Here is a 12073-nt window from a genome sequence, read left to right on the forward strand (position 1 = left end):
CGTTTCAGAATCTTGCTACGAGTGGAGTACTCCTCAGAAAACAGGTCGGGTTCGACCACTCCGAAATGAATCATATGACATTTGACTGGTCAGAAGACTCCATAACCGAGGGGACATTTATCTCAATCGGCGTCATGGATAACAAACAGTAAAATTTTTAATGCAAGAACACCTAAGGACGAGCTGTTGTAGATCAGTAATACTTACATCAGCACAGGCCCGTTTCGGTAGTTCTGTTGAAACACCGTGGTATGCTTATGATTTTTCCTTGTGTTCGGCTGTGTCACCTTCGTAAACAGTGCAAGCGTCTTAGATATGTACTCCTTCGCGCTTTGGGGTTAATCTTTTTTTGGGGGGTTGATGTTCTTCTTTTTCTTTGCACCGTTTACTTTGTATTTTGATTCAATGATTTCCTTTTCAAATTTAATTTCTGTACGAACTTTGCTACCGACTTTGCTACCAACAAATGTGCTACTGACATTTGCGTATAAACTGGCCCTGCCACTTTATACTCAAATATCTGTATATACAGATGTATATAAGTGGAAATAAAGAATTCATTCATTCATTCATTCATACATAATTCCTTGTATCTTGTTTTCCACGCTTTTTCGTTCGCCCTCTCGCTGGTACACCCGTAATATCCAACAATCGCCACTCATCCCTGTAGTCATCCCCATCTGACGTGGCAAGCCCTGCCACTAGCAGGGATGACCTCACCAGTTCACATTAAAGATCTCTCCCTCCCTCTTTCTCTCACCTTCGCTTGCTTTAGGTACTTGTTTTGAAACATCCTTATTTGTTTTTATGCCCCTTCGCCAAACGCGCCGACGCTATGGGGACGCCGTGTCCGCACTCCGCGTCATCGTTTTGCACACGGCGCACTCTAGCTCTGAGGCCCGCGCGCTGGCACTCGACCGCTGACGTCATGCACTCCCACTGCGAAAGCGTGCCTGCACTGGAGGCTCCGCCGGCCTCGCCCTTCACAATGTGCATATCTGGCCGGTTTGAACCTCCCATGCTTAAGCATAATAACATGATGCTGCTGATTCTAAAGCCGTCGGATCAGCCTTACCAGGTTCGACAAAATCAATCACCGTGAAATCGGATGAAAAGAAATCGCCACACTTGTGGAACGGCGGCAGTTAATTGATTTGATTGATTGATTATGGGGTTAACGCGCCGACGCAACGGAAGCGATGAGGCGCGCCGTAGTGGAGGGCTCCGGATTAATTTTGACCACCTGGGGATGTTTATCGTGCGCCGAAATCTCGTACACACGGGCGTTTTTGCTTTTCGCCTCCATTAGAAAAGCGGCCGCCGCGGCCGGGAATCGAGCTCGCGACCTCGTGCTCAGCAGCGCAACGCCTTAGCCACTGAGCCACCGCGGCGGGTGGCAGTTGAACCTTATAAGGCTGTCTATGGTTTTTGGCAAATACCATCAGAAAACATAGTGCTTTTTCAGCAGACACTTCATATCTGAAATCTACCTTGCAACGTTACGTAAATTCTGAAATTTCAGTTCACTACATTTTATTTCAGCATTATTTTACAAAGAACAAGGGGAATGCTGGGGCAAGAACAAAAGGCTGCAATTCAGCAGCTTGACAAGTACTTGCCCCTGAGTTTAGCAACCGACACGCGCGCGCACACACATGCACGCACACACATGCACGCACGCACGCACACACGCACGCGCACACAGGCGCACGCGCGCGCACGCACACACACACGCGCACACACGCGCGCACACGCACACACGCGCGCGCGCATTTATATGCATACATCTGTAACTCACTTATATAAGTAGGGGAAAATCCGTAGATACACACCACGAGAGAGGAATATTTTAACTGTACACACAACGTTATGTTGCAAACAGCATCAGAACATAAAACCTTCCACTTCACGATTTTATAACTCTCAACGCCGCTCAGTACAATCACACGTTTGGTACAAGGAATTATCAAGGTACAGATACAAAAATACCAGCATATTATCCATGCTAATCAAGTTACACAACCACTTCAGCCACCGGTCCAATGAAAGTTCATATTCTGATTAGCCAGCGGTTGCTATCATAACTTATCTCACTTCGACAATTTTGCTAAAACCGCATCTTTTTGTGAGAATAAGACGGTCACCTCCAAATAGAAATGTTTTCAGGATCGCGGATTCATATTGCGTTCTAGTGTTTGTTCTTTCGCCTGTATCTGCGCTCTCGCGTGCGTGGAGTCAAGATGCACGGTAACCAACTATCCCGGCTATCAATGTTGTCCTAGCTCTTACCCTCCTCCCACCGGGTAAACAAAATCGCTGTCGCCCTTCGTCGCATCCCGGCAAACCCGAGTGGGCGTCGGAATCCACGTCTTTCACAGTTTGGGTCCTGCACAACGCTGCGATGGAAAGCCCCTTGAAAGGAGAGAAAAACAATACAGGCTCTAGAAGTAAAGACACCAACGTCGAGAAAAACATGGTGCTGGCTCGCGAGCGTCGACAGCCGGGTGAGTTGTACATGTTTAAAGAAAAAACGGGCCATCAGACGACGCACAGAAACCGCTCCCTTTTGCCGAACTTTTTCTGGTGTGTGTGTGTGCGGGCTCTATGTCTCAGGATGAAAATCAACAAACGCTGAACACCACGCACCAGATGTCTTTTCGGAGAAGCAAGCTATAGAACCTAGTAAAGGCAAACAATATCAAAGGAAATGTTTAAACTGGAGGCGCGTGAACGGCAAAAAAAAAAAAAAAAAAGAATACATCCTTCGCTCTAACTTCTGATGGGGTAAGTTTATAACTTGGTCGAGGTTTCAAAAATGGCTATGCTGAAGGAAAGTGGGCTAGTCCTTCTTTTTTTATCTGGGCTTTACTGCACTTTCTTGTCGTATTATACCGCAGTACTTTTTCTCTCGAAACGAAGGCTGTTAGTATCTGCGTTGCGTTTGCAAATTTCTATGGTACTTTCTCTCCCCTTTATATATATATATATATATATATATATATATATATATATATATATATATATATATATATATATATATATATATAGGGGCGGCGCTAGTTGACCGGCCTCAGAGCTCTTGTAAATATAAACCTCCGCTTTAAAGTCGAGAGAGAAGCCGCTGTGGGGATAGCGTAATTGGTTAACGCACCGCACCGGTTATGCGGAGATGTGGGTTCGAGTCCCGCTCCCGGAAAACGGCGGATTTTTTCTCGACTTATATTTTCGCTTATTTATCAATGAATCAAAGAAACGTGACAAGCACACGTCATTCGGCCCTATTATATATTTCGAAAAAAGCCGAATAGCACTGGCAATGACGACTGCAACCTTGATATGTATCTTTACCGAGTCCCTCGTCCCGTATCTCTCTGTTCTGCTACATGCATTACGAGGCACTGGCTCCAGCAGTTCGGATATGCCAATTGCTAACCCCGACCTCCGACCACGTTCTACGTGGCGGCCGCTGGGAAAGAAGACGTTCTACGTCTCCCGCGGTAGTCGAGGGGCGGCGCTAGTTGACCGGCCTCAGAGCTCTTGTAAATATAAACCCCCGCTTTAAAGTCGAGAGAGAAGCCGCTGTGGGGATAGCGTAATTGGTTAACGCACCGCACCGGTTATGCGGAGATGTGGGTTCGAGTCCCGCTCCCGGAAAACGGCGGATTTTTTCTCGACTTATATTTTCGCTTATTTATCAATGAATCAAAGAAACGTGACAAGCACACGTCATTCGGCCCTATTATATATTTCGAAAAAAGCCGAATAGCACTGGCAATGACGACTGCAACCTTGATATGTATCTTTACCGAGTCCCTCGTCCCGTATCTCTCTGTTCTGCTACATGCATTACGAGGCACTGGCTCCAGCAGTTCGGATATGCCAATTGCTAACCCCGACCTCCGACCACGTTCTACGTGGCGGCCGCTGGGAAAGAAGACGTTCTACGTCTCCCGCGGTAGTCGAGGGGCGGCGCTAGTTGACCGGCCTCAGAGCTCTTGTAAATATAAACCCCCGCTTTAAAGTCGAGAGAGAAGCCGCTGTGGGGATAGCGTAATTGGTTAACGCACCGCACCGGTTATGCGGAGATGTGGGTTCGAGTCCCGCTCCCGGAAAACGGCGGATTTTTTCTCGACTTATATTTTCGCTTATTTATCAATGAATCAAAGAAACGTGACAAGCACACGTCATTCGGCCCTATTATATATTTCGAAAAAAGCCGAATAGCACTGGCAATGACGACTGCAACCTTGATATGTATCTTTACCGAGTCCCTCGTCCCGTATCTCTCTGTTCTGCTACATGCATTACGAGGCACTGGCTCCAGCAGTTCGGATATGCCAATTGCTAACCCCGACCTCCGACCACGTTCTACGTGGCGGCCGCTGGGAAAGAAGACGTTCTACGTCTCCCGCGGTAGTCGAGGGGCGGCGCTAGTTGACCGGCCTCAGAGCTCTTGTAAATATAAACCCCCGCTTTAAAGTCGAGAGAGAAGCCGCTGTGCGGATAGCGTAATTGGTTAACGCACCGCACCGGTTATGCGGAGATGTGGGTTCGAGTCCCGCTCCCGGAAAACGGCGGATTTTTTCTCGACTTATATTTTCGCTTATTTATCAATGAATCAAAGAAACGTGACAAGCACACGTCATTCGGCCCTATTATATATTTCGAAAAAAGCCGAATAGCACTGGCAATGACGACTGCAACCTTGATATGTATCTTTACCGAGTCCCTCGTCCCGTATCTCTCTGTTCTGCTACATGCATTACGAGGCACTGGCTCCAGCAGTTCGGATTTGCCAATTGCTAACCCCGACCTCCGACCACGTTCTACGTGGCGGCCGCTGGGAAAGAAGACGTTCTACGTCTCCCGCGGTAGTCGAGGGGCGGCGCTAGTTGACCGGCCTCAGAGCTCTTGTAAATATAAACCCCCGCTTTAAAGTCGAGAGAGAAGCCGCTGTGGGGATAGCGTAATTGGTTAACGCACCGCACCGGTTATGCGGAGATGTGGGTTCGAGTCCCGCTCCCGGAAAACGGCGGATTTTTTCTCGACTTATATTTTCGCTTATTTATCAATGAATCAAAGAAACGTGACAAGCACACGTCATTCGGCCCTATTATATATTTCGAAAAAAGCCGAATAGCACTGGCAATGACGACTGCAACCTTGATATGTATCTTTACCGAGTCCCTCGTCCCGTATCTCTCTGTTCTGCTACATGCATTACGAGGCACTGGCTCCAGCAGTTCGGATATGCCAATTGCTAACCCCGACCTCCGACCACGTTCTACGTGGCGGCCGCTGGGAAAGAAGACGTTCTACGTCTCCCGCGGTAGTCGAGGGGCGGCGCTAGTTGACCGGCCTCAGAGCTCTTGTAAATATAAACCCCCGCTTTAAAGTCGAGAGAGAAGCCGCTGTGGGGATAGCGTAATTGGTTAACGCACCGCACCGGTTATGCGGAGATGTGGGTTCGAGTCCCGCTCCCGGAAAACGGCGGATTTTTTCTCGACTTATATTTTCGCTTATTTATCAATGAATCAAAGAAACGTGACAAGCACACGTCATTCGGCCCTATTATATATTTCGAAAAAAGCCGAATAGCACTGGCAATGACGACTGCAACCTTGATATGTATATATATATATATATATATGAGGTTTCTTACTTTGTGTTCACCACGCCTTCGGCCCCATCGCCAGCATGCCATATATATATATATATATATATATATATATGTATGTATATATATATATATATATATATATATGTATGTATATATATATATATATATAAGGTTAGTAGAGACAGAGACAAACGAGAAAGACTTAGAAAATAAAAATAAGTTTACTGACGTTTCAGGGAGAGGACTCCCTTTCTTCAGAGTGGACCCCTTTCTTCACTCTGAAGAAAGGGAGTCCTCTCCCTGAAACGTCAGTAAACTTATTTTTATTTTCTAAGTCTTTCTCGTTTGTCTCTGTCTCTACTAACCTTATTTTTTTCGCGCTCTGTGTGAGTTTTTATCTTTTCAGTCTATATATATATATATATATATGTATGTATATATATATATATATGTATGTATATATATATATATATATGTATGTATGTATGTAAGTATAGAAAATAGGGGTAGGCCGTCAAGAAAGTCAAGGAAAACGAAGAGGAAAATGTGGTAGCTCAGATATATATTTTTTAAAGAAAGTGGCGAAAAAATTCCCGCCAGGTGGCATCCGAACTTACGACCTCCAGAATACGCGTCTGGTGCGATGACCACTACGCTACTGGCGGGGCATTCTTTTATTTTTTTCTCCATTTTCTGTATGTCTTACAAAAAAATATATCTGAGCTACCACATTTTCCTCTTTGCTTTCCTTGGCTTATTTGACTGTCTACCCTTATTTTCTGAATTCATTTCAACGAGCCCCTCTTTTCCCAATCTAATTCGCTGTATGCATAGCGATGGTCTCTGTTCTAGCAGTATTGGTGCCATAGGTAGCTTAAGAGCGTTGAACGCTGGATGAACGCTCCTGAGATGTAGTAGACGCTCGAGTCACGGCCCGGGGGTTAAAAAGAAGGTCCCATTCACTCCGAGCAATCGGATTGTCGCTGGCTACCACCCCCAAGGACAAGAAAAAAATTATCTTGACATAAATACCCAAGAAAGTGGAGGGGAAAATAGCCCCGCCGGTAGCGTAGTGGTCATCGCACCAGACGCGTATTGTGGAGGTCGTGGTTTCGGATCCTACGCGACGGGCATTTTTTCTCCACTTTCTCTAGGCTTTGCGTGGTTAGTAGTGATTAAGCTTTTAAAGTGTGCGGAGCGTTTTAGCACCACTGGTTGAGGCTAGAGTAACGCCTGACCTGTATAATCAGGTACCGAGTAACTGCCGCGGCTATTTTTTTTTTTTTTCACATTTTAGTGGGCCCTGGGTGAGACGTCTGCGCCGTGGGATCGAATAAGTTGTTCTTAACTTCGGAAGAGCGAATGGGTGTGGAGGAAGCCTTCCTGAGCGAGCTGAGCAAATACTCGAGGAGCAGCTTAAGGAGGTCAGCTCTAACCGAAAGACACATTTTTTAGGAAGTTTCAAAAGGTTTAGAAAGAAATTGCTGAGCAGACAACTCGCGCGAACGTAACCGAAATGACGTCGATGATCTTCGGAAGGCAACGGACAGCACCGGAGTACTGCCGTTAAGCTTGCTTGTGCGTTGCCAGCATGCTTTTATCGCGCGAAAGCTCTTGACATTTGGACGGTACGGAATGGATTATCTGGCGCCTTCTTGTTTGTGAGAAAGATTATGCAAATCGCCTCGAGCGGAAGGGGTTCGCAAATTTGGTTAGGAGGGAAGTGCGCAGTAACCCGCTGCGGTGGCTCAGTGGCTATAGCGTTGTGCTGCACTGTTTGATTATTTACACGACATCGGCGTCGCAGAGACACTGTAGAACTCTACGTCGTTATTCTGTGAGACCACCTGGACTTTTACGTGACCCACGGAACACTCCATGTTGCCTTCTTTTTTACCTCTTCCTTTTTTGTCCTCTCTTTCGCCCTACTTCCTTTAGGGCCTTTACTTCCTCCACCCCATCCCCGCAGAGTAGCATATACGCGAATACATGCCTGCAGACCTCTCTGCTTTTTCTTCTAATAAAGAGCTCTCTCTCTCTCTCTCTCTCTCTCTCTCTCTCTCTCTCTCTCTCTCTCTCTCTCTCTCTCTCTCTCTCTCTCTCTCCTCTCTCTCTCTCTCTCTCTCTCTCTCTCTCTCTCTCTCTCTCTCTCTCAAGGACGGGGATTTGATTCCCGGCTTCAGCGGTCGCTTTTCTGATGGAGGCGAAAAGCAAAAACGCCCGTGTTTGCGAGATTTCGGCGCACGTTAAAGATCCCCTTGTGGTCAAAATTAATCCGGGGCCCTCCACTACGGCGCGCCTCATCGCCTGCAGTGTGTCGGGGTGTTAAACCCTACAATCAAATCAAGCGAAGTTCGCAGGTAAACAATTGCCTCTACGCTGCAGATGCTATAAGAAACAGATGCTTGCGTACATTGCGAAACTTAAAGGGAAGCTGAAGCGCTTTCCAAAAAAATTGAGTTAGATTAACAGTTATATAGTTTCTTGCGCGCTGATTCCGAATATAACATTGAAATTTCTCGTACATGAGTCCAAGTGGAATTTATCTTGCAAAAAGCGCGGCCCCGTTTGAAAGACGCGCGCTTTTCGTCTTTTGACGCCCCTGATTGGTTGCGTCATGACGTCAAAGGAGGACACCCTTCGGCCGCGCGGGTTGTCGGAAGCATTGCGAGCGATCGCACGGTTGCCTTTGCGGCAATTTAGCTTGCAGTTTAATTTTCGCACATGACTGGAAGTTTGTTTTATAATTTCCGTGCTGTTGGTTCAATTATCTTGGAGCTTAAATTTGCTTTACACGACAGAGAACCCCAAAGCAGTGACTGTGACGTCGACTAGTGGGTTCCATCAAAATATTTTTGAATTAGGCAACCAGCATAGGAGGATTTTATACCTTATGTTAATATTAGGTACTGCCTTAACTGTTCCTTATTATACACAAAACCATTTATGCCGAAGATTAATGGGCGTTTTATAAACAATCTACTAGCGAAAAGCACGTACATGCACTACGCGAAAAAATAGCGTTCATGCGCTGTAAACGTATATGCGAGACACATCTTGCCGGTACACGTATAAACCGACAAGCAGACTCGGCTTCCGCATTTCCTTTGTTCGTTGTCGCCCACCCCAGCCCCGTTACTCATCCCCGTACACAGACCCACACGCGCGCGCCATTTCGGCAGCGGCGCTACGGCACCTCCGCGATTGCTAGCTGCACTTCGATGAGTGGCGTCTTACTGCTTCACGTGCATTTATTCTGAAAACACTGCAGCATACTAGTGCCTGCTCAGCATTATTGGCTGTAGTAGGGCTTGATTTTCGCTTGTGCGTTGCGCATTCTGCTACAATATTACGGCCACCTTGTTATAATTAACAGACCAGTCGGACAAGGCAGTTACGTTGTAGTTACGTTACTTTAGGTAACAATCACCAAACGTTTCTGACAATGAATCGTTGGCCTGTTTCAGCATTTCTAGATTTAAGCATTTACCGCGCTAGTCGGACAGAGGCCGTATATTTACTCTTCGCTCCTAATTTTTTTAGTATCATCATTATATATATCACTGACTATCACTGGAGCACACTTGAGGTTCAGTGACAACAAGTGCTTGCCAGGTTATAAAATGCAGCCACACGGAATCTTGGACAAAAAATTAGGCCCCCGCAGTCAATACAAATTATGGCACAGTGGTGGTTCAGAGTGGTGTTTTTTTTTTAAATTCCAGACAAACATCACCTTATCGTGACATGTATACTTGCAAAATAAGTAATCTGGTTGTCTTGGTTATTTTACTTTGTAGGAATACTGTTTACCTCTTAGCCGGGAGAGAACTTTTATCAGGATTGGCCCCTTCTTTTAGTTTCACCAAAAAATTGTTTCTTTTAACACTGTCCTGAGCCCATAAGGAAAGAAAACCGACGCGTTTAACGAAACAAGTATTTCCTGAACAAATGTGACTTGGTTTCTGGAATAGAACAAAACATCCCCGGCCAAAGTACAGCAGTATTCCCCATCTTTCCTAAATCTAGAATCTAATGTGAACATTCACGTCCGTCGCATCAAAAAAAAAACCGCATTGGAGCGGTTTACAAAGTATTTAATGTAGCGTAGTGTATTCTCTGTCATCAAGCACAGCCACCTCGGCTGTCGCTTCCGTATGTTATCAAGCATCCCAGCGTGGCATTATTCTGCTTAGGAATACGGCATGATAACGTATGCCTCGTTTGGCGTTCGTGCATACTTTTTGTACACAAAAATTGTACAAATGAGTGCTATCAACCACAACAACAACAAGTATCATTCACAAGGAAACACGGCGAAAAGAGCATGGCCGAGGCGGCCGATCCGGCCGGAAGTCCAGGTGTGACGTTTTTCAGCCGGTTTTCGCCCGCGCTCTTCGGTCTTCCGGCATCGCGCGGCGAGATGGGGGCGGGGCATCGGGCCACTTTTGTTTGCTCATTGCGCCGCTTCTATTGCATGTATTGCGAAAATATGTCGTACACATGAACTATTCAATGTGTACTTGCTGCTAGTCAACTTTTCTTTTAATTCTAAAACCGCTTTTAAGGCGGCATCTGGTTAAGAACAGCGGGTCAGTCCTCATATCATGTCAGTTTTGTGTACAAAACGAATTTCGCTCATTTAGAGTGTCGCAAAATTTAGACTTGCGTTCTCGTAAAATTACGTTTTCGCTCTTAAAGAATTATGGTAGCTGATTTGCACCTGCGTCGCCGGCGCATCGCGAAGCTGTGTTGAAAGGAGGCTCAAAGTGCTCCCATACAAGAGAGGGACAGGTAAACAAAGTGCCCACTACCGTGTCTTTGCTGCGTACAGTCATGGGCAAATCATATTTGAACGCGAAAATGAACCAGAATATGCAAAAATGAAAAATTCTATTCCTGGATGTCCAATGATGGCGCGCTATTGGTTTATTTCGGAAAGCGATATTCCCAAACTTTCTTACTGCAATTAAGCCACGCGTCAATTCGACTTCAATTGAAAACAAATTCACTGTTTGTGTGTTCTGGTTCATACTACCGCGATCGCGTTTCATTTGTACATGTTTCTACTTCACTCCGCTCGATTAAATCTTCACGAGGACGCGGGTTCGATTCCCAGCCGCGGCGGCCGATTCTCTGATGGAGGCGAAAAGCAAAAACGCTTGTGTGTGCGAGATCTCGGTGCACGTTAATGCTGGTCAAAATTAATCCTGAGCCCCCCACTACGGTCCGCCTCATCGCCTGCGCTGCGTCGGCGCGTTAAACGCTACAATCAATCAATCAATCAGTCAATCAATCAATCAATCAATCAATCAATCAATCAATCAATCAATCAATCAATCAATCAATCAATCAATCAATCAATCAATCAATCAATCAATCAATCAATCAATTCAATGCTTCTGTCTGTGACATGCAACATTGCCACCTTCCGTTCCTATTTTCTTTTCCTTCCTTTGCGATGTGCATATATTTTGCTTTATGCCTTTCTGATGTGAATATATTTGATTTTACTAATTGTTGTTGATTATGTTATTTGTGTCTCCGACCACGTATAGTTAGCCAATTTAAGAGAGTTTGTGTAATTTGCCGCATCTGTCCATTTTTTGTGTGTGTGTACTGTGTAAACCACTCCTCTCTACAATGCTTCGGTGATTGAGAGTAAGTGAAATAAATAAATAAATAAATAAATAAATAAATAAATAAATAAATAAATAAATAAATAAATTTATGAAATCTTTGGGGACTTTCACCCTTGTTGTGCATGAACGATATCATCCTACATTTTTCCTGACTGACATCCAGCTGCCCGATACCCGTAGCCTAAGTTCTAGTTTGCCTATGTGACCTTTCAGAGCGCCCTCCTCATAAGCTCTTTCTTGGTTCCTCTTTTTTGTGTGACAAAAGTGACTAAGCCTCTCCGTTCCGCGTGTCTTCATCCTAACCAGGGACGAGCACGATGTCTCAGGAACGGGCTTCGAAAGCCACGAGTCTTTACACAGCTTGACCACACAGCCTACGCATCGCGTGCCCTTTAGCGGGGTCGTAGCTCAGCTCCGAGATTTAGACCAAGGGCGAAGCTGAAAAGAGGGATTAAAGAAGACGGTCCAAAGGTTCCGGAGGTAAACGAAGCCTGTCCGTGTCGTGTGCAAACAGGCCGGGCTCCTCCACTGATCAAGAAAGTGTTATCTGCGTCGACGCAGCGCGCGTCCGCTAAACTTATACAACCCAAGGAAAACAGGGGCGCGGAGAAGAGCTCGCTTCTCGACGCGCATAATTAAATGCAAATGGCCGTGCCGGAAGGCGCGGGGACACTTTGCGCTAGAAGCCACGTACATGCTTAGAGGCGACTGGCCGCTTCGTGTGCAAAGGTGGTACATAATTTTTTTTGTTTGCGGGTTAACCGGCGCAGAGCCGCTACTTAATGTGGAAATGTAAGACAGGGTTGCAACA

At 45.8% G+C, this 12073-nt stretch overlaps 1 protein-coding gene across 10 annotated transcripts in view; it reads left to right on the forward strand.

Moving 5' to 3' along the window:
* The window catches only part of Rbp (RIMS binding protein), a 394065-nt gene that overhangs the window by 208527 nt on the left and 173465 nt on the right, over positions 1-12073 (forward strand). The window lies entirely within an intron of this gene.

The sequence above is a fragment of the Haemaphysalis longicornis genome, unplaced genomic scaffold, assembly GCF_048455015.1.
Source record: "Haemaphysalis longicornis isolate Haplotype H1 unplaced genomic scaffold, Haemaphysalis longicornis Haplotype H1 scaffold_7, whole genome shotgun sequence".
NCBI lineage: Eukaryota > Metazoa > Arthropoda > Arachnida > Ixodida > Ixodidae > Haemaphysalis > Haemaphysalis longicornis.